Source organism: Anastrepha ludens, chromosome 5, assembly GCF_028408465.1.
Source record: "Anastrepha ludens isolate Willacy chromosome 5, idAnaLude1.1, whole genome shotgun sequence".
Lineage (NCBI taxonomy): Eukaryota > Metazoa > Arthropoda > Insecta > Diptera > Tephritidae > Anastrepha > Anastrepha ludens.
In genome coordinates this window covers 64010786-64036777 of record NC_071501.1, presented here as the reverse complement: position 1 = coordinate 64036777, position 25992 = coordinate 64010786, and positions in this window count along the sequence as shown.

Genomic DNA, 25992 nt, shown 5'->3' with positions numbered 1-25992 from the left:
ACTTAGGAACCCTTTTTAAGAAACTTTGAAGAAAAATAAAATTTGTTTTAAGACTAAAAGGTCAAGCTACTAAATAGTGCTTGCTTGGTATTTAATAAATATGCCCATCAAAGTGAATAACGATGCGCAACTTGAACTCTGACCTTTCCAAACTATTTTAAAAATGTATAAAATTTGAAACGCACTTAAGGTGCATTTAGATTGAAAGCTTTATCTTTTAAACTAAGAATGTTTTTCATAAATTCTTTACGTTAGTGCCATTTCCATTCAAATTTCGGTTTTGTAATATTTCCCAAGGATTTTGGGCAAAAAGTAAGGTGAATTTATTTGTCAAACTTCGCGGGCTTAAAATTTCGCTCTAGTTATTTTTTTCATGAGTTGGCAGCACTGTTAATAACATCTGGGCCAACTTTCATGTGAATGTCATTATCAGTAATGTATTTACGCTTGAGTTTACCAAACGACCAAGAGTGCATTTTTCGATTTTTACAATGTCTGATTTGATTGAGCAGAGAAGTGCCATCAAATTTTGTTTGCGGAATGAAATTTCGGCTGCGGAAACATTTAGCATGTTGCAGAAGGCATTTGGTTATTCGACCATGTCGCAGAAAAATGTTTATAAGTGGTACAAAGACTTCAAAGAGGGTTGAGAACGTGTTGATGACTTGGAGCGCTCCGGACGACCATCGACGTCAACAGATGACCAACACGTCAATAAAGTGAAAGAGTTAGTGCTCAAAAATCGTCGGTTGACTGTTAAAGACTTTACTGATATGATCGGAAAATCAGAAGAATCTGTGAAAACCATTTTGAAAGACCATTTGGGCCTACGAAAAGTCAAATCTCGTTTGGTACCGAAAACTCTCAATTTCTTGGAAAAAAGTCGTCGCGTTGATGTGTGTGAAACAATGCTTTCAGACTATCAGGACAAGCTCAAATGCATCATTACGGGAGATGAGACTTGGCTTTATGCTTACGACCCTGAAACAACCGACCAATCAAGCGAATAGCGTGCTAAAGGCGAGGCCAGACCGAAAAGAGCACGTCAAAGTCTTTCAAAAATAAAGATCGTCTAAAAAGACCAGAATTATGGGCCAACAACTCTTGGTTTTTGCATCACGATAATGCACCGTCTCACACTGCACTCGTTCTTCGTGACCATTTCGCCAAAAATTCCACGCATATCGTTTCGCAACCACCGTATTCACCTGATTTGGCTCCGTGTGACTTCTGGCTATTCCCAAAACTCAAGAGACCACTCCGGGGAACGCGTTTCGAGTCGATTGAGGAGATAAAAGCTGAATCGAAGAAGGTGCTGATGGCTATACCGGAAATGGACTATTTGGCATGTTTCGGGGATTGGAAAAATCGTTGGCATAAGTGTATTTCATCGAGAGGGGATTATTTTGAAGGGGATGAAATTGATTTACAAGAATAAATAAAGATTTTTCATTTTACAACCAAATTCACCTTACTTGTTGCACACAGTATATATCATTAAAAATTCTACTGGTCTAAGTCATGCTTGCACATACTAGTTGAATTTGTCATTAGTCATCCAATTTTGCTCTTGAATAACTTTTTTACTAATTAAAACACTCGCTTTCACTGGCGATAATCTCCATTACGCGCTACATTGCTTGCCTGTTTGTATGTATACTGCAGCGGTATAGTTCACTAGTGTAGGATGCCAGTTGCAAAAATTATAAATCGATAGGTTGAATAATTTTACGCCACCCTGTATTACCTTAACCCTTAAACACCCAGTGGTACCGTCAGAAGCCAACCATATCATTAGAGAACAGATTACTTGTTGGTTCAGCTTTATATTATTTTGTTACGCGAATACTACTACTATGACATACATTACCGTTATGCATGTCGAAGGTATTGTTCCAAATTTTGTGTTTACTCATTGCTAAATTTAAATAAAATTATAGGATAGATTTATGGTAGTAAATAATAAAACTATTCGTGGAATATCAAACACTCAATTTGAAGAAAATATTTGGAAGAAATTTGAAACAGAATTGAATAAGAGTTAGTCAAGAGTTAATACAATTCTGGTAAGCTTTCGAATTGATAACGGTGTAAAATAGTACAACGAAATGCTTGGATTACCTTGTCATGCGCGTGCTAATTCAACACAATTAAGTTCTGGTCATTCCCGTAGGCCCAATTATTGTTGGCATACCTACATCATTAAAAATTTATTAAGTCAAGCTCCAACTCCAATTTGGGGTATGTGCCTTAAAGTTATCCCACCAATAAAGAGTTCGAAGGTTTGAGCCTCCAAAGGGCTGATGGTTTCTATGAGAAGCTGTTTCAATGCAAAAGTGCGTTCGGGTATTTGTCATTGCCTGCCGAGGCGCGACCGCTAATGGAAAAAACGTTTTCTATACTTTTATTTTTGATGTCCACAATTGATCTCGAGCTTCTGGAGCAACCGAATAGTAGTCACTCATAAACGAACTCGCCAACAGCAGTCACATGAATTTATACAGTAGTTAACATAAGAAATCGTACAGATAGTAAGCTTACATTTGCGCGGTTGTAGACTATAGTAAATGTAATATTCATCATGAGTGTAGTAAATTCTAAAGAAATTGTCAAAAGAGATATGAACCAAATTTTTGTCAAAGCTAAGAAAAAAATATACAGTACCAAGTACAGAGTGGGGCCAACAGCAGACCGTTAACCGGCTCTTAGTGTTTTCGAAGGAATTATCGGATTGGCTGCCGTTAGCGGCGTCAAGACAGTGGGTTGTTTACGAAAAAACTGAGATTGTGTTGGTGATATACGAAAAACATCAGCACAGTGTTCGTTCACGTTACATCGCTGCCATCTGAATAACGACTGATTGGGCAGGTGTACAGAAATGAGCGGGCAGAATTCCGAGAGACCGAGTTCCCGGTCACGTGGCAGCCGGAGTTGTTTTAACAAGATTACTCTTCTACGTTGCAAAGTTTTTGAGTTTATCAACATGCATCTTGACTCATAGGCGAGTATGGGATCCGAGAAGAATAAGTTACGTCATGCATAAGAATACTTTTTGGCTTCGCTCAATTAGGACAATATGCCACGCATAATATGGGGGGACCAGATGAAGCACGCGCACTCAAGCCTGGAACGTAGAAATTACACTGGTGTTGAATTCCATACTATGCCGCCTTGCAAAAGCAAACTTGGCACACAGTTTCGTTATAATAAAATTAATATGATTAGCAAATGTAAACTTTGAGTCAAAAATTACAACCAGATCTTTAATTTCATTTTAACGCTGCAAAGGCGATCCCTTTTTTTCATTTCCTTAACAAAAAATTGCGTACAAAACTTAGGGCGACATAGATATAAGTATATATATAATATATAAGTATAATAAAAGCGCTGAATGACTTTACAGCATTTATCATAATAATAGGAATCTGTCCAAACAAATTTGTATAAGCGTACAGTTTGTCATGCAAGTGTTTTGACATTTACTAATCTAGCGAAACAGCGACATATTGCTCAAGAAAATATGCAAAAACAAAATTATCAAATATCTAGGCATTTTTCAGCCACTTAAAATTTTGCATATGTTTTAAATTTGCATGAAGTTTGAAGGTAAGATTTACAATTCGTCAAGGAAGTTTTTTAACGGCTACTAATCTACGGAAATTCAGACATATTGGTTAAAAAAATATATATGTTTTCATATTTTCTTTCAATATTTGATTATTTTACTAATATAAATACGACGGGTGCATTTTATATGTCGGGATTAGAGAACAAAAACAAATTTTAATCATCGAAAATCACTTTATTGTTTTTCAAAATATTCTCCATGAAGATCTATAAACTTTTGCCTCCGTTTGAACCAATTGTCGAAGCACTTTTGCCACTCTGAATGAGGTACCTCCAAAACATGCATTCTGAATGCCGCAACCGCTTCTTCAGGTGTCGAAAAACGTTACCTCTCAGTTTGTTTTTTACGTACGGGAATAAAAAGAAGTCATTCGGTGCCAAGTCAGGACTATACGGCGGATGACCCATTAATTCGATGTTTTGGGTGCTCAAAAATACAGTTGTTTGAGCCGATGTGTGAGAGCTCGCATTGTCCTGGTGAAGAGTTATCCGTCTTTGACGACTGGTTTTCCTAATTTCTTGGAAAACAACTGGCAAACAAATGGTTGTGTACCACTCAGAATTTACTGTTCTGCGCTGTTCTAGCGGTACGGTTGCGACATGTCCAGTTTTTCCGAAAAAACAGGCTACCATTTGCTTGGAAGTGCTTCGTGCGCGAACAACTTTTGTTGGATTTGGCTCATCTTGAAACACCCATATAGTCGATTGCTGTTTACTTTCGGGCTCATACGCGTAAATCCATGATTCATCACCTGTCACAATGTCATAGACGTGTTTCGAAGCCCCGCGATCGTATTTTTCGAGCATTTCCTTCGACCAATCGACACGAGCCTTTATTTTGAGTGATTGACAAATTGTGTGGGATCCAACGCGAACAAATTTTTTTGACAGTCAAATGTTTATGCAATATTGAATGTATGCTGGTCCCACTAATGCCTAAGATTGTCTCAATCTCACGATAGGTCACATGATGATCTTGCAATATCAGTTCGCGCACAGCATCAATGGTTTTCGGAACAACAACTGATTTTGGACGACCTTCACGAAATTCGTCTTGGAGTGAACTACGACCACGATTGAATTCACCATACCATCGATAAACACTGGTCCTTGATGGAGCTTCATCGCCAAAAAATGAATTAAGTTCATCCATGCAATGTTGCTGAGTTAATCCACGTCGAAAGTTGTAAAAAATAATCGCACGAAAATGTTCACGATTTAATTCCATTTTTGGACCGAGATGAATCTTTTAAGTTACTGTAAACAACACAAATAGCGTTGCTATTTCAAAACCTTCTGAGTATGTAAAAGCCAAAAAATATCAAACTTTGCGATACAGCTATCAGTTGCCAGATTGCAACACCAGGGTTGCCAAATCCCGACATATAAAAGGCACCCCTCGTAATTCATAAGCTAAAATTATAGTAGAAGAAAGAGATATTGCGTTTAAAAATAACACAAAAAAAAAATTAAAACAATATACACTTCAAACGCGGCTATGAAGAAAGTCTCTCTACATTTTCAATTAATAGCTTTAAGTCATAAATTTAGAAAAATGATATGAGGATCAATACTTAGTATGATTACATCGAGCACCTACAACACCTTGTAATCTGCTTCTCACAACTTGGATCAATTTTTGAGCTCTACTCGAACTCTTGAGCGTTTTTTGCAACATTTCTCTAAATATGCTGAATGATTTTCTATCGCACTAATCCGGGCTTTGGGCAGATGTATACAATACTTTACTGCTACGAGTATAAAATAGCCACATTTTGACCATATGAACTTCTTGTTTTAAACAGTTGTCCTGGTAGAGGCGGTTAAAGTGAAGTTTGTTGTCAACAATGAAGCCAAATTTTATTAGAGCATTTGTCAACAGCATTGCAGAATATTCAAATATTGTCTTTCATGCATTTTATCATCTGTAAACACCAAATCCCCCATTCACTTGCTGGATATGCAGCCACACACCATGACTGAGAGTTTGTCAGATTTCACTGTCGGTATAATATTCCGCTCTTCTAGTGCTTTTAATGACTGCCTTCACATTTTCTTAGGTCATTCATTATAATGCACTATGATTTTAGACTCATCGCAGAATATCACATCCACCCACTAGCTATTTGGTAGGTAAGTTCCAGCGCAAGATAGGCTCAGATTTTGGCTCCAGCCTATTTTCATTATTTGTACGATTTATTATATGTAACATTTTGTCGGGTTAAATAAAACATTTCTGATATCTGTTGCGCACTGGTGTGATTAAAAGCTTTAGATGTAGCCTAAACAATTTTATTGTATTGTGTTTTAGTTAAAAAATAGAACAAATAGAAACATCACATTTTCCTTCCATATATTATTAAAATTATAAAGAAAATTGCATTTGTTCAGAATATTCCAGTAGCAAACAGCTAAAATTAGTTCATCACCGGGCCACACAAGCTACGGTTCGTTGATGTTGTAAGTAAAACGACACGTTGGACTACAGTTATTTTAGTTGTAACCTGACGTCTGAAAATCATCATTCACTAGTCAATAATCAGCTTACTTTTAATATGTCTATAAATGGGTAGCTGCCACCTAATGCAGAGTTAATCAACTTTAACCATTTTGTGAGCCATAAATAGCTTACTTCGTAGAAAGTATTCTCTAGTCTCAAGTTCGTTTTAAATTAGTTGCATTTCCTGCAGGTTTATTATTCGTGGGTTGTAAAAGTATACTCAGTTACCTTTGCACAACCAACTCAACACATATTTTTTTCTACACTACTATAAATACTCCTTCAAGGTCGGTTATTTTTCTATGCCAATTGAATGGAAAAATCCTTACGAATAGTCCGAACATATTTAAAGGGGCTGTATGTTCTTATTTTTACATATTCATAGACGCCAGTTCATGAACTTCAATTTTTCCTATATTTTTCTTTGCATATTTATAGGCGCTCGTTGGTGTTTCAAAGCAAACAAAGGATAAACTTTCCGTCTTACCTTTTTCATTACTAAAGAATTTTTTTACCAAGCAAATATTAAAATATGTAACTAAACGTACGTGAAGCAATTTTTCGTAGTTACTGAATTGATGGACTTTGGATTGCCAACGCCTTTGTTTGTGCAACAGTACAGAATAATAAAAGCACACGACACAATGATGTCTTAATTTCCCGCGCATTTGTACGATAGCCGGAATCGTTGTTGGCGTAATTAGGTAGCATTAGAATGGCTGCAAAATACATAGCAATAACCCAAAACACAAAGCAAAAAACAACAAGCAACAAAAAAAATAACATCGAGCAACCAAGCGAACTGCGCGAAGTATAGAATGCAGTAAAGCAAACAAAGAAATGATTCAATTAGTTTTAGTTACAGCACAATAAATGGCAACAATAAACCAGCCAGAGCAGAGCAGAACAGGACAGCACAGGACAACACGAGACAGCAGGTTGGTGGGCCACAAGTGAAAGGCGCAATGCAGATTGCCTCAGTGGCTTGCTGATCGGCTTCATGCTCCCTTGCTGGTCCGTTGCTCGGTAGCCATGCAATGAGAACATTGCCGACCGCTGGCATGGGCGGTGGCGCGCGTTGCGGGGCATGACTTTTGCAAATATTAGACACCAACTAAACGATATGAAGGAGCTGAAGGAGCTGTCCGCTTAATAGCAATGCAGGCGAACATGAAGGCAAAGTAAAATATTGTGTGTGCAAATATGTTGCTAAGGATATGTAGGCATGTATGTGCGTGTGTTTTTGTGTACAAACAAGAGAAAGTGGAAGGAAAGCAAACAAAAATCTCGTAGAAATTAACGGCTACGACAATTCAAGCCAACAAATAGTCAACACAAAATTAGATAGTGAGCATATAAAAATGAGAAAACAAGAAGCAAAAAAGGAAATACAAAAACATGTAGAAAAAACATAGAGGCCGACGTACACACAACGGCATGATGACTGACAAATACATCTGGGTAGATATATGTACATCCTTGTATAAATGCATGTGTGCAGCCGTCCAGCGCATTCCGCACAAAGTAGCTGAGATTAAAATTTGATGGTTTGTATTTCTATGAAAATTACCTGATCAGAGTAATTCTTTAATGAAAGAGAAATGTTGAGTAAATCTTTTGACTGATTATTTGAAACCAAATTTTGTTGCTGATTCTGTATACCTCGCCAAGTCGTTGTTTTCTTCCGTACCACGGTAGGTAAGTAGGTAGGAAGGTAGGTAGAAGCCGGTGTCTAAACCAACTCACTTAGACCATTTTCGATCCATTGTAATACCACAGTAACTGTTCATCTGCTACTCATCGTTAAATCATTTTGTTTCAAGTGCAAATCCATTGCTCTGGCTGACACTTATGCCTCTAAGGTCATCAGTAATACTTAAGAACTTATGAGTCAAAGTATCTAAATCTAGTGGAATGCCTCGTCGGACAGAAGCACAGAAAATAGTCATTCATTTTGTAGCATTTCATGTCAGACTATCAACCCATTTCGTGTTGGGTGAAGTGCCATATGTAGGTTGAGAGGGGTATACGGACAACCTTAGTATCAAGAGCTGGGCGGGAGGTAGTGGCCTCTAATTTGTCTGCCTTGCAATTTCCTGGTATGACCCTCTGAAGCCAGTTTCCAATCGTAAACTTATTCAGAGCCCTTTAGCAGACTATAAGAAGATAGGTCTGATAACGACTCTGCCTGTCCTATTTCCTTTTGCATGAGAATAGAGCTACAGTATATTTCTTCACTCTATTTTCTTCTCGCTATTTTCTATTTCTAGCCTTACACCATTTAATGTCGGCTTCACAAACTGTGGAATTTCGTATTTCCTCAAAAACAAAACTAATTCTGTTTTCTGCGGGTTCACATCCAAACCGCTATTTAGAGCATATCTAAATCTGCATTGATCGCACGACTATCGAGCATCAAAAGCAGATCCTTGACGGTCAGGTTTCACAGAAGAGAAGGTAGAAGGGCTCCTTGAGGAATTCCTGTGAAGAGTGCGCAAACGATGCAGGAAGCACCTAATTTGGAAATTATTGCCCGCCTATCTAGCAGGTGACGTACTAGTTGTCTAATTGACACATCAAATCCAACCTTACAAAGGGCCGAGAGTATTTTCTCGGAAGAGATATTATTAAATGCACCTTCAATGTCTAGGTAGGCTGGTAGAGTATACTCTTTAACGAGAAAGATTTCTCTATAGTACCCACAAGTGAATGCAGGGCAGTATCAGTTGGCCTTCCCTTGGTTTTCAGCTGCCGAGAAGTCATCACAGTTCAAGCATCCTTTTATATGAAGATCTGTCAAACGTTCCAGTGTTTTTAGAAGGAACGACGGCAAGCTGATTGGTATAAAGTCCTTCTGAAGCACGAGCAAAATCTTCACTGCTTGGAGAATAAAAATCACATTGGTTTCTATTCACTTATAGATATCAAATATATGACAGCCTGTGGCAATTTTTAAAAACGCCTAAGGAGCCGCGATATCGCCGAATCAAGCATTCGCTGAAGCTCTACTTTACTTCCATACCGCATGCTAAAGACTTTAGGGTGATACATTAGATGCCATTAATGGAATATGTTCTTTATGGTTAGTACTGAAAAATAACCTTGATCCACTCTCGTCTGTTTTTCTTCTTCGCTCTATTCCCTTAATGTTCATCATTAATTTGCTTTAATAGAGGGCATTAGGAATTCCTGTTACCGAATTTATGACTATCGAGAATAGTAGTTTTACAAGGTAAAAGGTTTGCAAAGTAAAGCTTGCTATCGAGTGATTTTTAAAGACCTCAAAATGATAATATAAAAAAGAATAATTTTTGGAATCCAATCTTTTTTATTATAATAAGGTTGATTATTCCCTGGCGTTTGTTTGTTAGTCTATTTATTAGACGGTCCATTCTATCAGTCCACTTTTTCCAGTAGCGGAGCGTTTGTGTCCATTCGGACAACATGACCCAGCCAACGTTGCCGCTGGATCTTTATTCGGTGGGCTATGTATATGTCGTCGTAAAGCTCATACAGCTCATCGTTCCATCGTCTGCGATATTTCCCGTTGCCAACGTGCAAAGGTCCAAAAATCTTCCGCAGAATCTTTCTCTCCTACACTCCAAGTGTCGCTTCATCGGATGTTGTCATCGTCCACGCTTCTGCGTCATATGTACGTTAGGACGAGCATGATGAGAGCCTTGTAGAGTGTTAGTTTTGTTCGTCGAGAGAGGACTTTTCTACTCATTTGCCTACTTAGTCCAAAGTAACACTTGTTGACAAGAGAGATTCTACGTTAGATTTCAGGGCTGACATTGTTATCGGCGTTAGTGTTGGTTCCTAAATATACGAAGTCTTTTACAACCTCGAAATTATAACTGTCAACAGTGACATGAGTGCCGATACGCGAGTGCGCCGACTGTTTGTTTGAAGATAGGAGGTACTTCGTTTTGTCCTCGTTCACTACAAGACCCATTCGCTTTGCCTTTTTATCCAGTTTGGAGAAGGCAGAACTAACAGCGCGGTTGTTAAGGCCGATGATATCGATATCATGCCGGAGCGACTAAGTTCTGCGGCTCGTACGATGCTCTTCAACTTCAGGTTAAAGAAATCGCACGACAGCGAGTCACCCTGTCTGAAACCTCGTTTAGTATCGGTTCGGAGAGGGCCTTCCCAATTCTGACGGCGCTGCTGGCGTACTAGTTTTGTGGGACAGACATGTCAGACATCGCGGCATACAGATAACCCCTTTTCGTACTGCCGAATGCAGCTTTGAAATCGACGAAAAGATGGTGTATGTCGATTCTCAATCCAAGATTTGACGTATTGTAAATATTTAGTCGATGGCAGACTTTCCAGGTCTAAAGCCACACTGATAAGTTCCAATCAGTTGGTTGACGGTGGGCTGGAGGCTGTGGCGGGTTTCGGGCTCGCCGGAATCCGATTTCTTCTTCGGCGGCGGCGCGTAGGGAACGAGAAAAGTTGCTCCATTGCTCGTGCATGCCGGTTTGTTGGGCAGTGCTCTCTGAGAGCTGGAGTGAGAGTCGAGTGGCGAATCATCTTGCTGACTATTGTGATTGCAGTTTTTCGATGTCGAACTTTCTTTGTGTAGTTAGATGTACGTTTTTTGCTGCACAGATGCGTGTGCGCAGTTTGGCTGCAACAAGGTAATGATCCGAGTCGATGTTGGGTCCTCGGATCGTACGTACATCTAATACACTAGAAGCGTGTCTTCCATCTATCACAACATGATCGATCTGGTTTCGCGTTTTTCGTTCAGGAGACAGCCAGGACGCTTGGTGTATCTTTTTATGCTGGAATCTGGTGCTGCAGACTACCATGTTTCGGGCCCCGGCGAAGTCGATCAGCCTCTATCCGTTACCGGATGTTTCGTTATGCCTGGCCACTCTCAAGTGACGGTCAGCAACTTTCCCACTTGCGTGGACTCGTACACATGGGGCCACCAGCTGCGAAACCTTACTGAACAAAAATCTCAACACAGTTCCCATTCTCAGCTATCCAATCATAGTAATCGATATCGATAGCTCTCATCCAGCTAAAAGAAACACCTGATATATGAATAAAGTTGCATCACTATTGCTTAAGTATGATATTATCTACTGCATAATACAAAACCCACTCAATCAAGTTTGCTGATTAAAGTGTCAAGTTCTCTTTCCAAAATATTTAAGGTGGAGAATCTATTCATCACTTCTCACGCCGATCACCAGGAATGCAGTTAAAGCGACGCTCACTTTTGTACTATCAATTTTTCCGCTAAGCTGGCAGAAATATCGAAGTTTTACATATCAAACCCTCTTAACTTTAGCTCTGATCGCCATGAGTTTAAATGGTCGGTTAGGTGGATAGGTGGCATATCCTTCACAGAGGGCAGTCTTAATAGTCAGTTATACATGAGCGTGAATATATGGAGTTTGCTAAAGCGAGCCATGTATGTTCGTATGTATATCATTGCCTTTTAAATCTGTTTCTTCTCTAATTGGTTGACTACCTCTTAATTTTATTCCACGGTTTTATGAACTGCTGCAGCTGATTTTTATCACAAATGCACTCGCCTGTTTGCTATTGCCTGTCAAGTGGTGGCTGCTGTGAAAAGAAATCTCTTCCTATCAGGTATTATTTCATGTCTGGAATCAACCAAGTGGCAGTGGCACAGCCCATTCAAACTATACTAATTTAATTTTACATCTCAAAACGCATAATTTTTAACTTTAATTTTTATAAAAAAGTTTATGGTGATTTTGAATTATCAAATAAGTAATCGCATGATTTTTCAAATAAATTGTAATAACAAATAATTCACTGAAATTCTAATTTTTGTTAAGTTCGTTGTCCTTTTCGGACAAAACAAAAGATAAAAAACTTTAAGGGATTCGTTCAAAAATAGCTAAAATTGTATATTATTAATTATTTCATTTATTTTTGTTCACATTTCTACCCTCCCTCCCTCTAAAAAATTTGTTTTCAATTAGTTTCATCTACAAAATGATATATTATGATTAATATGTTTAAGCATTTGTGTGCTCTGACGGCAACATACACGTGCTGGCAGGAAGTTGACGCCTGCACCGCAGGTACCATTTAAAGATTTTTTGTTATTCCAGCCACTTTTATTAGTGTTTTGTTTCATTTTGCATCACTCTTTTATGTTTTTTATATTTTTTCTTCGTCTTTCACAATACTTATAAGCAACGAGTGCCATATATATTTAGTTATCCTTCACACTGTCCATTAGGTTTTTTTGAGCTCACACAGTTTTGTTATTCCACGTTTTGTTACTTCTGAATGGTGTTGTTTTTGATGTGTGGGTATATATATTTTTATATATAGCTAATATACAAACAAATACATGTACACAATATGCTTTACTTCCTTAACTAATTTCTGTAACACCACACGTCTTTTGGCTTCTTGGAGACAATTTGCTAAAATAGACACGAAACAAATGTCACGCACAGCACCCACCTTTTATCAGCAAAAATTACCCACGACACAATTTTACACACACACATTCGCACACACATATATTTTTATAGCTTTATTTGTGCGGCAGCTCACTGCGTTTTCTTTACTTGTGTATTTCTACACTTAATTTTCTATGCTTTTTTCTATTTATTTACGCCACCATCTACTTGTACTTGCTTTGTTTGCGTCCACGAGCCACAAATTAAGAAAACTTGTCAACACAACAGGTCGGCAGTAAGAGCAATGACACAAGAGGAACAAAAAAACAAATAATGGAAAATAATTCACCGCTCCTGCAGCTACTCACGTTTGCACAAACTTAGCACTTTCAGCTTTATGCAGACAAAATTTGATAAACAAAAAATACGCCAAAAATTCCACTCCAGCTACTACGCTGATTAGCTGCAGCCTTAAAATTTCAATTTTAATTTTTCACTAGATTTCTTTTATTTTATGTTTTTCTTTCACTTCTGAACCAACAAGAGTATGCTCCGTGTTGCTTTTTAAGTCGTTAGTTGCGCGTAGGCGTTTAGCGTTTGGCTATTCGGCTATTTCCGTCAAGCGTTTCGACCGTTTGCCTTTTTAGTTGTTGACGCTTTGGCCGCGCACGTGAGACTGTCAGACCGCATTGTACAGACAGCGCATTAACAATACGAATATTACTTCTATCACATGTAACACAACCATACAGAGAAAGAATGCGCGCAACAACGTGCGTATGCGTGTAACTGGAATATTATGGGGGGTTGTTTATACACGACATATCAGCTGTGTTATTGCATATGTATGTATTTAAGTAGTATGCCTTCTGGCTCCTTGAGGCTCCTTGCAGCATTCATCGGCAACTGCGCACAAGCGACCGTAGGCGACCGACTGCTTTTACTATCCATAACAGTCTGCTGCTGTACTGTGCCACAGTGCGTATGAGTAACGTGCCTGCTTAGTGGCGATTTCAAGTGCATGACAACAGTTTGCTGTTATGTTCAGCAACATTCTGTTAGAGTATAGACATACGTTTCTCTTAATCTAAACGTCTACTGGACCAGGACTAATAAATTGTGCGAATTGTATTAAACCAGAGGGCGAAAAAAACTAGTCCACGTTGAGTAAATTCTTTTATTTTCTATCACTTAGCACTTCCTCTATTCGTTTTGTGATGCCTTACTTAGAAAATATAAAGCTATTTGCGGCCGCCGTAGCCGAATGAGTTGGGGCGTGACTGCCATTCGGAATTCAGAGAAAACTTAGGTGCGAAGCACGGTGAAAGACCAAAATGAAGAATCGGTTTTTTCCAATAGCAGTCGCCCCTCGGCAGGCAATGGCAATCCTCCGGGTATATTTCTGATATGAAAAAGCTGCTCATAAAAAATATCTGCCATTCGCAGTCGTCTTGAAACTGTATGTCCCTCCATATGTGGAACAACATCCAGACGCACACCCCAAATAGGAGGAGAAGCCCGGAAAAACACCCAGAAAGGGTGTACGCGCAAATAGGAATTGCAGTACGAATAAAAAGCGACCAACTTATGGTAAAAGTCCGCTAATAACTGTTACTATGCAATAGGTAAAAATACAAGCATGATGAAAATGCAAAGATGCCGAACAAACTATAAAGAACAGGAGGTGAATATTTTTTATTCAGTATTAGTGTATTAAGCAACTAAGAAACCTAAATTGTCTTAAAACAAAAAAAAAAATAATTCCACAAAAATCAAAATGTTCGAAATAGTCACTACAAGTATAGGCATAAAAATATAATTAGTTAAAAATTCTAGGTAGAATTTTCGTCCCATCTTCTTCTTTTCAATTAAAAAACTACACTAACTAAACTTACCATGTAGTTAGAGTTAAACTCTCGTAGCACTTCGCCCAGTAATTTCGCCATAAATGGTTACCGTTGTATTTTAAAAAAAAAAAGTACAAAAAAAAATAAATACAAAGCTATAGAAGTGTAAAACACAATACAAATCAAATAAAAGTCTAACCAAGTAAGCTAAAAGTTGTATATCAGTCACAAATATCATACCTATACTGATATAAACTTGCAGGTGTATTTATTTCCAAGATTAAATTAAATATTTCAATTAGCTTTTTTTCAAGCCCCATTTGTAGAATTTGTGTGCACTTCAGCTCATGAAAATGTTCGCTATTCATTGCAAAAATCGGCACTTAAGTTCTTTATGAACCAAATTCAGAGTAATAATGTCTGATGTTGATATCTGAGGAAATATAAGGTGGCGCAAAATTAAACACTCTCTCGGAAGATTTATAATTCTTGCAAATGGCGACGCAGCTCAATCACATTTGTGAACTAGACATTTTCATCACTAAAAATTATTAATTTGCGCCACTTTGTACGTAAAAAACATTACTATATTTACAGAATGAATGACACAGTCTATTCGGACTTTTCTAAGGCTTTTGACCAGGTCAACCACTCAAACCAATCAAGGTCAACCATGAATAGCCAAACACTGAATTGCATGGTTTTGGGTTTCACTCCATTTTATTTTTTTCAATTTAATTGGTAAAGTCGTACCCTCCTTTTCAAAATGGTAAATTCAGTTTTCGTTGCCTCATCTGGTGTCACTCAGGGCAGTATTTACTATTGATATATTTGAGAAATAATGCTTAGTACAAAAGTGTTTAAATCAGCAGAAGTATTCAATGTATTTATTTTCACATAACCAGCATAAACTTAACAAAAATATGTAGTGTTAAATATAATAAACAAAAATAAATTTAAATAAAAATAGTATCATGAACACTTCAAAAGGGTTACGAATACATAGAAAAATTTGCCTTCATTAAATTTAATTGTTTCCAAAAAAATTTGTTAAATAATATATTTTTATTAACTTTTAACATTTTGTCTACAGTCGACCTGTTGGTCGAAATGCTATATAACGAATTTACGACCTTTTTTTTTAATTTTGAGAAATGTTGATGCAGGCTTTTCAGCTCGAACTCTTCTATAATCTGAGATGATTTTTTTTTTATATTTTATTTATAAAAAATTGATTTTTGAGGTATTCTCAAATCCGTCCAGCAAATATAATATTAATATTTTCCGAAACATTTTGTGAATTATTATTTTCGTGATTGAAATTTCGATAGAGAACAGCATCTTTTTTGGTTAGGCATCGCACTGTAAATTTAACCAATTTCATAATATTGCTATAACCTTTACGCTGTTAATAATGCCGTTAAAGGATCTCTGCAAACAACATTTATGTTATTGTCTATGGCGTAATTTAGACATGTTTATGATGCTCTCTCCTCTCTGTCTCTCTCTCTTTATAATTCTTTTTTTTTATATACTTTTACGTCTGCACTGCATCAGCTGTTTGGTGTTAAATACGTATTCGAAATGTTTATTACTATACAGCCATCCCCTTAGCGAAATATCATTATTTGCAGATTTGCAGATAATACACACTCACAAAAGTTTGAAGCATGTGAATGTAAATATATTCACTGCAACAGGAGAAAGTACGATTTGGAGACTTTCATTCAGTTTCTCGCTATTATTTTGAATGAAATTATACAAACTCAAGAATTCGTTAGAGACCTAGTCAAGAAATACCTTGCTACATATACATATACACACATTCGAACTAACTTTATGGGGATACAATTAGTACTGAAAGATTGGCTGCACTTACCAATATGACTTAAGAAGTATTGCAAGGATGGCATCATGAAGAAATTGATATTCAAAATATATTGAGAAAAATATAACAATACTAGCTGTACCTGAAGCGCATTGCTACGCCAACAACTAAAATAAATTTAAGAAAAATAATTAACTTAAAAAACAAAATCAGTACACAAATATTCAATTCATTCTAAACCATTTTATTGATTTCATTTATTTCGAAAAAATCGGTTGAACGGGGCAGAAGTTGCTACTCTGCAGCGCCACCTAGTGGCGAGTGGCGTCAATTAGCATATTCTAGAAACCTAATCCGTGGAAAAATATATACATATACCAATTTTTATAATAATCGGTACAGTAGTTTTTGAGTTCATCGATGACATACAGACGAACATTCATTTTTATACAATATATAAGAAGAAATAGAAGAAGATATGAAAGCAAAAGCGTAAATCTATGAATATTTCAGAGAATTGTGAAAAAAAACTAATAATTCGATGTCTGTTTAAGTTGTGTGTTTTTTTTGTTGCAAAAGAAAAATACTTCACTACATTTTGAGTAAATATTCTGAGCTCCTTTGCGTATTTTCTCTCTTACATTATATCATAATATAAATGCTTGAAAATAGCGGTTTATCAAAGACTGATCGATGAGAAAAAGGCCAAAATCTTAAGTTATACCAGCAAATATATTGAAGATGAGAAAATTGCTGGTCATTTTGGATGCCATGAGCCATCAATGCGGTAATTTTTTATCACTTATCAGAAAACGTTATCCAATGAATGGCTGGCATCACACACCTGAATAGATCGGAAGAGACGCTCTTGCAGCGGTTATGCCTTAAAATCGGCGTTGAAATTTAAAGTGTCCATAGATGTATTAAAAAAGCCTTCTAGTACTTGCACCATCCAATAGACACTTGAGGTCATAGGCTTAGATTCACATCGACCTTTCGATACGAGCACATTCTTATATTAGAAGAAATATTGTTTTGCCAGGCAAAGTTTGAATGAGAAAGTCAAAGTTCTACTCTTGGCATGTGACAATCTCGATTTTTTATATAATCACTGCACACAAAAACGATATTTATTGGTGGGTGTATTCGTTCAAAAACAACAAAGGAGTTATCTAACTATTTAAGGGGGGAGCCTGGTTTGTGAGGTCTAAAAATTGCATCTCTTTGCGATTTTTTTTTTAAGGAAAAAACTAATTTAGCACTGCAAAGTTTTTTCTATCTTTTAATGAACATTTAAAAAGTATAAAAAATTTGTGTACTGGTTAAAATAAGTTGAAAAAAATGTTGCTGGAGTTTCGAACTGGCGTACAAGATACAGCTTGTAATTATTATCTAAAGCAAAAAATTCAAATGGATTTCTAATTATCATGATTTTTTATTCTAGATGAACTAAGAAAACTGAGAGAAATTCCAAAATTTCAACTTTTGGAGGTTTCAAAGAAAAAAATGCCTTTCTATAAAAAAAAATCACTTCAACTTGGTATAAAAATCTTGAAAAAAAATGTGTTATCTATTTTGTTAGTTCAAATAGAAGAGTATTTAATACTGAAGGGAACAAGCTATGACTCATTTCAAAAGGTTCATTAGTTTTTTTTTCATTCATGTACGCCAATTCAAAGAAATCATAAAAATGAAAAGTCGAGAAAAGAAGATAAAGTTTGTACTATAGCTGTCCGGTCACAGCGTAACTACCTAACGCACGCCTACCTCTGGCTTTGTATCTACGGAAATATTGAGAATTAGGCTCTGTAACTTTGTGTGAATATTCTGAAATATATTAGGAATCGCTTAAAATGAAAAAAAAACCAGGCTCCCCCTTAATAACAGCCTCAAGTACTGCTTCATGTCGCAGAGGAATATTGCAAATAATTGATAATTTTACGAGGCTAACTGACATAGTTCTTCAAACGTAGTATAATTTGCTCTGAAAAATTGCAAAATATAAGCAATAGATTGTTATAGAAACTTTCACCTAAAAGGGAAACAGGCGAATATGTGCTCGTTTATGAAACAAAAACTGAAAAGGAGTTAAAAACAAAACATTAACTTAAACACAAAATAAGACGTTAATAGGCTAAAGGCTAACACATTATAGATGAAAGAGAGGCAAATCAAAATAGGATGTATATATTACATGATACCAGGTGTTGTCTCCTAGTAAATATATAAAATTTAATAAACTGGGCATTTTCTTTAAAACTCTGAAAAGTTCTCCTAATGATTTTACCCATTGTATTTTAAAGAGTTTGGTACGATGATAAGAAGTACCAATACAAACAGTAGGATTGAGAGACCGTAATACCTCTCTGATGGTACAGCGTGCGCCATCTTTTATGTCGGTATGTAAACACTGAACAACTTTGTCATTTTCCACCCGATCGACTTCAACATGCATGTTTTCGATACGTCAATTCAGTACAATTTCATCCATGGATCGCTTTACACCGAAATAACGCGAAATCGACGCTATAATGCCCAAAATGCTTGAAAATGTGATGACAAGCGCAGAAAAAAGATCGCAGCTTGTGATTGCTAATAATACAAGTCAATTGATCTTTAAAATTGTTGATAGGTGTTTCATATTTCAAAACAATAATTTAATTAGTCACCTACAGACTAGTTCGAAACTGCGCAACATTTGTCTCTCCTATTTTTCTCAACCATAAACTGACTCACCTAACACAGCCTCATTCACCTAACTCACATAAGCCTATTTGCCGTTGCAAGGCCTTCAACACATTTCATTTGTTAGGAAAAAGGTTTTAGTTAATATAATATAAGTAAGTAGATAACCGCAAAGCGCACAGTCACAACACCCGTTAACCTATGTACACTATGAATGCATACATCGGTGTGTACTGGTGTTGCAACCTACAACATCTGAAGCTGGTTCATTACATGTAATGTGAATTTCGTTTCGTTAGCTGCAACTGCATGTAGGTGTATACCTATACTTATACGTGTATGTATATGCATATCGATCCACAACCGGTTTGTGGCAATATGAAATCTTAGTATTTGCATCGCGCAGCTTGTGGATAGTGCATTTGTAGCAGATTGCAGCTGATGTTGAACGTAAGAGAACCAGAAGCAATAAAAAGCAGAACAACGGCGAAAAACGAGCACCAGCAAAAACATGGGCAACAATAACTATACATAACAACATATTGCATGTGTAACAACAGCATTTACTGGCCTTAGAAGGCATACAGGCTCTAATACAGTCTTACAACTAATCACTTGCCACACTCACTTACTTCCATTGTCAACGAGTGCATGCAATAAAACAACCAACAACAATAAACTGAACTTTGCGCATTGACTCACACGTTTCCTCCCTCTCCCATTCGAATGTGTATAATAAACGAAAGGCTGCTATATTTTGAGATTGAGTACCCTTTAGGGTAGTTGTAGATGCAAGTAGACGACTAAATTTTAATCTGAGTGAGTGAAGTTGTTATTAGCATCCTTAACCAGAAATGGGAAATTGTTTGCAATACCAAGCAAAGCGTTACAATGGCACAGGCAATCTATGAACAATATGTGTCAGGCAGCTCATGTATTGCTTAGGCATGAAAAGAAAAGCTTCAATGGAGCCACTCCAGCTTATTGAATTTAATAATTCACTTGCCTTCAGCCTTTGCGCACCAGAGTTTTCGGCTGCTAGTGTGCGCTTCTTTCGGAACAAATGTCCGAGCTAAGCAATAATCAGTATTGTGAATTGTGACCAAATTTGAAAGCAGGTAATTATGATTTAAGTAATATTCCATAATTCTCTAAGGTAGATTTTTGCAGACGATCTCCATTGGATCTTGTAACATCTTCTATAACCGTTAGGATAACAAGTAAACATTTTTTGTAGTTACTCACTTTGAAAACTCGAGCTTCTTCAAAGCAGCATTATCTTCCACAACTCTTTTTAATCATCGGGCAAAGCACAACGAGTTATATTACTTTTACACATTTTTTTGCTGGAAGACGAGGATCCAAAATATATTTATGTGTTTGAGTACCACCTTTGATGATGACTAAAGCTGAGACTTTCTTAATGACTCAACGACAGGACTTCTTCTTCTTCTTAATTGGCGCGATAACCACTTACGCGATTTTGGCCGAGTTTAACAAAGCGCGTTTCTTTCTCTTGGTAACCGGCACCAGTTGGAAACACCAAAGTGAAGCCAAATCCTTATCGACCTAATCTTTCCAACGCAGAGGAGGCCTTCCTCTTCCTCTGCTACCACCGCATCGATTGCTTTCAGAGCCGGAGCGTTTGTATCCATGACGCCAGATGGCGCTTTGTTAGATTCAGGCGAAATCACTTAACCTTATCGCGCCAATCAAAAAGAAGGAGAAGTATGGTGTTATGTGGTAGAGTATGAACTATGGAAATGCGTGATGTGTTCTTAAGGTGGCAAGATGGTTTCATAACTACATAATTCCTTTCTGCTTCTTTCTTACTTCACCTTAGTTCTTAGTTAGGCCTCCTCTTAAGAAAAGAGTAACTCCTCTTAAGCTTGGACTGAGGTATTTACATTTGAGATTGAAATGAGACTATATTTATTTACAAGAAAAAAATTCAGAAACATGATGATGGCCATATGAGAAAAATAACGCGAAACGAAAACGTCTTCCATTGAGGCATAACTCAAAAGGTCCAATTGGACGCCGCAGTAGTAATTGGAAGTTGGAACCAGACAGCTGCAGTATACATACAAACAGACAAGCAATGAAGATGAGCAAAATTGGATGATTAATTTCGAGCCGCCTTGTGCTTAGTCTAGATGCAAACCTGTTAATGGCTGACGAACGAACTTCACGGGGCGACGTCTAGAAACCAAGAGGGTCCGAATAATGGCCGGAAGGGATGATGATCCGCATACCTTTTCACCTTCTTTATGCCCTTTTCAAGAACTGTCAAAGTGGCAATAGCGGTGCTAATTTTAGTACCTACTGTACAGGTGAAACCTGTAAATATTTACTTCTTAGAAAATGTCGCAATAAGCTTCTCTTAGAGCTTGTGTAAATTCACAACTATGGTAGATGGCGTCTATGCAATATATGGAAGGGAAGTGCTTCACCCAAGTAAAGAAAAAAGGTAAATCGGCTTAAGCTAAATGAAAACCCTCTCAAGCTGAGAGTTTGAGAGGAGAACTAACTGTTGATTTTTTAGCTATTTTCTCTTTAAACAGTTGGTATAAACAGCTGACGCACGTTTCGTGTTTTGTTTCACTGTCAAACATCTTCAGGTTGGTCTATAATTTAACCATGAATCGTCTTACAAACGCACAACGCTTGCAAATCATTGAATTTTATTATAAAAATGCGTGTTCTGTTAAGAAAATTTAAAGTGGAAAAATTGTGTTCAGCGACGAAGCTCATTTTGAGATCAATGGGTACGTCAATAAGCAGATTTGTCGATTTTGGAGGGAAGATCAGACAGAAGAATTGCAAGAGCTACCAATGTATGCTGAAAAGGTTACAGTTTAGTGTGGTTTATGCACTGGAGGTATCATTGGACCGTACTTCTTCAAAGATGCTGCGAATCGTAACGTAACTGTGAATGGTGAGCGCTACCATGAAATGATATCCAACTTTTTTTTGCCCAAATGCAAGAGCTTGACTTGCATAACATGTGGTTTCAACAAGACGGTGCCACATGCCACACAGCACGCGTAACAATGGACTTGTTGAGAGGCGAGTTCGGTGAATATTTTATTTCATGTTCGGGACCTGTCAAATGGCCACACAGATTGTGCGATATAACGCCTTTAGACTATTTTTTGTGGAGCTATGTTAAAGCTCATGTCTAGCCAGACAAGCCTGCTTCAATTAACGCATTGGAAGACAACATCAAAGCATTGATACCGGCCGAAACATTGGAAAGAGTATGCCAAAATTGGACTAAGCAGATGGACCATTTGAAGCGCAGTCGCGATCAACATTTGCATGAAATCATCTTCAAACATTAAATATGTGGACTGTACTATCAATTTAAATAAAAATTGCATGCATTTTTCTGAATTTTACATGTGTTTTTTTGAAAAACTTTCCTATAGCTTTTAAAACATCACCCTTTATATTATATACACACACACACACACACACATATATATCTACAACAGTTTATTTGTTATTTATAATGTTATTCCAGCCTTGATTCTGTGGAGTTCAAGTTAATTACCATTTTGAGCTACACTCATTCCTTTCTGAGCACCTGAAGCTCACACTACATTCCGTATTCACACATACATACATACATTATTATGTACGACAAAACAAAGTTTTTGTGGGATCACGTGTCATGCGCATAGGTATTTCCATAATTAGCATTATGATTGTTAGCAAACCGCTTTGGTATTTAAACTATATTTACAAGCTGAATCCAAAATAAACAGGACAGGAGCTTTGTTCTGATAACTTCGAGTTTATATATTCAGAGTCGAAGGACTTGGCTGCTAGCACTCCTGTTAGTTATTAAGTATTGTATAATAATTGTATTATTGTACCTAATCGTAATAAATAAATAAATTATTCAAAATAGTCCGCTCTGGCCTCGATACACTGTTTTGCGTGATCTTAAGGCATTTTGAAAGAGTGTTTCAGGTCATTGGCCGGAATGTCCTTCAGGATGTCGGTACAAGCCTTTTGAATGGCCTCTACGGACGCAAAACGTTTTCCTTTCACGGACAAGTGGAATTTGCCAAAATCAGTCACAAGAGTGGATCAATGAGAGGGTGCATTATCATGCAATAATAACATTATCAACATCCGCCGTATTGTCTGGACCTTGCATCGAGCGATCTATCTTTTCCGCTCACTGTCAAACCATATGAAGGGTGTTACCTTCGATAACAATGAGGTCCTTAAAAACTGGATCAAAACATTATTTGACACCAGACCAAGCGATTTTTGTCGGAAGAGCATTACAAATTGGCCGCGAAGGGCGAAGAAATTGTAGACAGCAATAGCGAATATATAATTGAATAACTGATTGATATAATTATTGTTTTTTGTTTAAACAAAAGTCTTCAGTAAAAGCGCTACGAACTTATTTCCCAACACAATATCTCGATCTCTTAATGCCGGGTTTCCAAATACACTTCGTCTTTGTATTTTAATGCAAAGGACGTTTTGCAATCTGTCGATGGCTTTTACTGGCTGCGGTATGTAAAGTGTATTTTGAAAGGTAAGCCTAGATCGGAAAAGAAAATAAATCAATTAAAATTTTTTATTTTCTCAGGTTTTACTATATTGATTCAAAATTCGGTTCTTAGCAACTATATGTGAATAATGACATCATGTGTATGTCTCTCTCTACTTCCGACAGAATCAGTTCTTGAAATTTTTACACCAACCTTTGGATTATCGACTTATTCAAACAATTATTTCTACCAAAAAAGTTACGAATTTTACGATATGTTTTTCTTAAAGATCAACCATTCTCATAATAAGTTTTATTTTAATGAATGCATGCAAAAAAGTACCGTCTAAGTATTATTCACTACTAACGTCTAGGAGCCACTTTATGTACACTCTAAATCAGAAGCGGATATTGGCTTCAGGTAACTAGATATTTCAAGGAGTAGTAGCTGGGCAAACTTTGGTATCACATTGAAACTCCAGCTCTATTCAAAGTCTGCCCTTGGCTTCAACAGCTGCCATTCTAAACAACCAATTTAACTTAAATTGAACTTAGGAATTTTTGCCTTAACGACTTTAAGCCCGACTTTCGACCAAGTTTCAGATTTGGTTTTTATGCTTACGGTTTTGAATACAAGATTAAAATAGCTTTCCTTAGAATCTTCCATGCATTACTTGCAATGAAGTTTTGAAAAGAACTTATAGTAAGTCTTAGACTGAAAAAGTTTTGTGTATACTTATTCGAGCTGAAGCTTTGAATTGCGCACCGGAGCTTAAGTTCCTCTGCATGAGGCTATTAACTTATATTGTTATTTGGCGATTTTGCAATTACACTACCATGCAAGTAGTTACAATTTCCCCCCATTCTTTCATTTAGTGCATCGTACAATACTTTTTTATGACTCTGCCATTTAAAATTCAAGTGTGAATTGCGCGCCATCTTGCTTCAGAAACAAATATGCAAACTTCCTTCCCCTTCGTACAATTGCAAACACCGAATATTGCTTCCTCTTCTTCGTGGTAGCTGTTGCTATTGAATGCCTCAGCTGAAAACCACTCTCGACAAGCATTTTCATTGGTTATTGGAATTGTTTCTTAGTTGCAACCTTAAGTTAAATTGGTGTCACTCAAATGTTTTTTTTTTCTTAATTACAAATTCGATTTCATTCAGTAGGGAGCACAATTTGCAATTTCTGTAAAATTATGTTCAACAAAAACGAACTTCTTTCTAGCTTAATAAAAGTTAATACAAAATATGTCAAATGCGCTTAGTGCCATGCTTTTAGGTCATACCACATATAGTTCGACTTTTTTCAGCTAACAAAAGTGGGCAAAAAGTAAGGTGAATTTATTTGTCAAACTTCGCGGGATTAAATTTTCGCTCTAGTTATATCAATACGTCAATAAAGTGAAGGAGTTAGTGCTCAAAAATCGTCGGTTGACTGTTAAAGACCTTACTGATATGATCGGAATATGAGAAGGATCTGTGAAAACCATTTTGAAAGACCATTTGGGCCTACGAAAAGTCAAATCTCGTTTGGTACCGAAAACTCTCAATTTCTTGGAAAAAAGTCGTCGCGTTGATGTGTGTGAAACAATGCTTTCAGACAATCAGGACAAGCTCACATGCATCATTACGGGAGATGAGACTTGGATTTATGCTTACGACCCTGAAACAACCGACCAATCAAGCGAATATCGTGCTAAAGGCGAGGCCAGACCGAAAAGAGCACGTCAAAGTCGTTCAAAAATAAAGGTCATGATGACAGTTTTTTTCGATTTTCGTGATGTGGTGCACTATGAATTCCTTCCACCTGGCCAAACTGTTAATAAGGAATATTATTTGAGCGTTATGCGTCATTTACGTGAAGCAATTCGTCTAAAAAGACCAGAATTATGGGCCAACAACTCTTGGTTTTTGCATCACGATAATGCACCGTCTCACACTGCACTCGTTCTTCGTGACCATTTCACCAAAAATTCCACGCATATCGTTCCGCAACCACCGTATTCGCCTGATTTGGCTCCGTGTGACTTCTGGCTATTCCCAAAACTCACGAGACCACTCCGGGGAACGCGTTTCGAGTCGATTGAGGAGATAAAAGCTGAATCGATGAAGGTGCTGATGGCTATACCGGAAATGAACTACTCGTATTTGGCATGTTTCGGGGGTTGGAAAAATCGTTGGCATAAGTATATTTCATCGAGAGGGGATTATTTTGAAGGGGATGAAGTTGATTTACAAGAATAAATAAAGATTTATCATTTTACAACCAAATTCACCTTACTTTTTGCCCACAGTAGTAGGTCCGGCAGAAGAACACATAAATAAAAAATCGCATATTTTGATAGCAAATCCCTTCCTTTAGCAAAATATGAAATTTATTTGAAGAGTTTGATTATACTGGTATCTTAGAAAAATTGCCCTATGTTACCTGTTAGAAAATGGCCCCATTTTACCATGTTTCATATGCGAATGAACAAATTCAATTGTGCTTTGAATGTTCCCGTTGCACGAACTTTGAGTGAACTCAATAATGTTATATACTGGTATTGAAAAGCTTAGTCCTAAGTTATAAACAAGTT